This window comes from Sinocyclocheilus rhinocerous, unplaced genomic scaffold (assembly GCF_001515625.1).
Source record: "Sinocyclocheilus rhinocerous isolate Xijiao unplaced genomic scaffold, SAMN03320098_v1.1 scaffold8947, whole genome shotgun sequence".
NCBI classification, from domain to species: domain Eukaryota; kingdom Metazoa; phylum Chordata; class Actinopteri; order Cypriniformes; family Cyprinidae; genus Sinocyclocheilus; species Sinocyclocheilus rhinocerous.
In genome coordinates, this window is record NW_015625715.1 from 413 (window position 1) to 2,434 (window position 2,022).

The window sequence follows — 2,022 nt, forward strand, 5'->3', positions numbered from 1 at the left end:
AGAGGCCTTTAAAAAAAAAAAAAAGAAAACAAGCAGTTAGAAAACAAATAGAGAGTGCAAGTGTTAGAGGGTCAAGTCAACTAATAGATAAAATAGAATATATATGAATGGGTCATAGAACTACAAAAAAAACCTTAAATTGATGATTTAATAATAATGTAATTAGATTTAAGTTATTTATTTACGAAATCTTTGTTTATTTATGTAAATTCTGCGTGTTTTAATCATAGACTGTATAAGGTTTTAATGAGCGCGCGCTGAACTTTGGAGTAGCAATCAAACACTGGAGCAGAGGGAGTTGCCATGGAAACAGTGCGACTGAAAAGCTGCACGCTCCATCTCCCGCTGCTGTTTTCAGTGCTTTCGGTAAGTTTAGTCCATGAAATCGCACAAATATCATATGCAACTGTTTCTGACACTTCTCTTGCTTGTATCTGACCCGCTTCTGTTGAATTTACTTCACAGAAATGGTTTAGTGTCTTCGAACAAGTCCGTTAGCATCTTAACCGTTTTCAGAGGAGGTACGTTATGCTAACTCCATAGACTGAGCTCTTTATGAAAGTTTGGGATTTTAATAACATATTTATGTGTAGATGAGAGGCTTTGACAGTTCTGTAAAAGTTTTGCTGGTAATTTTTCAATGGGTGATTGGAAATAGGCTTTTTTTATTTAACCTAAATGTTATACACTAACGTTACCGTTAATCGGTGACGTCATTACATCAGCGCTGGGTACAGTTCAAACGCATTTTGATCTCGTCTCATGGTAAACAAATATTGATAAAAACTGTTCAGGATATTTATTCAATACATATTCTTTCTCTTTTCTACATTTCACCTGTGCTCTAGCTTGGTTCCTTGTGATAAAACTGGCATTGTATACTGAATATTGCTGGCTCTGTGACAAATTGCTTGTTATATTTCATTCTTTCTCTTTTCTACATTTCACCTGTGCTCTAGCTTGGTTCCTTGTGATAAAACTGGCATTGTATACTGAATATTGTTGGCTCTGAGACAAATTGCTTGTTATATTTCTAGATTCTTCCGTGCTTGATGGCCTTCTGCATCCCAGAGTCTGAGCAAACCTCCTGTCCGACAACATCTCCAAGGCACATTGAACCATATGGCTAGCAAGTTAACCCCAAAGTACACTAATGTTCAAAATTCAGATTTTTAAAAAATGTTTTTGAAAAGAAGTCTTTTATGCTTACCAGTTTCTGAAAAAATCAGATAAAATTGTGAAATAATGATTGTGAAATAATATTACAATTTAAAATAGCAGTTTTCTGTGAAATGTAATTTATTTCTGTGATCAAAGCTAAATTTTCAGCATCATTACTCCAGTCTTCAGTGTCGCATGATCTTCAGAAATCATTTTGATATGCTGATTTGCTGCTTAAGAAAAATTTACGATTATTATCAATGTTGAAAACATTTGTGCTGCCCAATAAATAAATATATATATATATGTGTGTGTGTGCGCGCATGTATGTGTGTATATATATATATATATATATAGAGAGAGAGAGAGAGAGAAAGAGAGAGAGAATTATTTGATGAATAGAAATTTCTTATTTATTTGCAACAGAAGTCTACACTCACTTTTGATTAATTTAATGCATCCTTGCTGAATAAAAATATGAATTTCATTTTTAAAAATGTACTGTACACTACCATTCAGAGGTTTGGGGTCTATATAACAATGAAGCCTTAAAAATAAATAAATAAACTCTACACTGTTAAAACGGTTTACACAAAAATATAAAACAGTAGAGCCGTTTTTTTTTTTTTTTTCCATTTTAATATTTATCAGAAGTGTTTCTTTGGCAAAAAAAATTGCATATTAGAATGATTTCTGAAGGATCATGTGACACTAAAGACTGGAGTAATGATGCTGAAAAAATCAGCTTTGATCACAGCAATCAATCGACCCTTCGCAAAAACCCGCCCTCCTTAGATACTGTTGCTATGTCCGATAAGCCATGCTGCTCTTACAGTACACACCGTGTTTGCACAGCGAAAT